We start from the raw sequence: 284 nt of genomic DNA, 5'->3' as shown, positions 1-284 counted from the left end.
GCGAGACAAATCACAAACCTTCAAAAATCTTGATCCACCATCCAACATACGACCATTACCCGGTGGATTTCAACCCCAACCAACCAAAAATCTTCCACCACTTCAAGCCACAATGGTTTTGGAAGCAATAGAATCAGATTTATATGAAAATATTGACGGTACGAATCCCAATGTTTTCAAAACTCCACTCTACGCATAGAATCAAGGTCAGGGACCATTACCAATGATTCCAGAAGGGCCGCAATCCCTAAACCCCAAACCCTAAACCAAAACCAAACCCTCAA

The sequence above is a fragment of the Olea europaea genome, unplaced genomic scaffold, assembly GCF_002742605.1.
Source record: "Olea europaea var. sylvestris unplaced genomic scaffold, O_europaea_v1 scaffold713, whole genome shotgun sequence".
In the NCBI taxonomy this organism is placed as follows: Eukaryota; Viridiplantae; Streptophyta; class Magnoliopsida; order Lamiales; family Oleaceae; genus Olea; species Olea europaea.
This window is presented reverse-complemented; position numbering follows the sequence as displayed.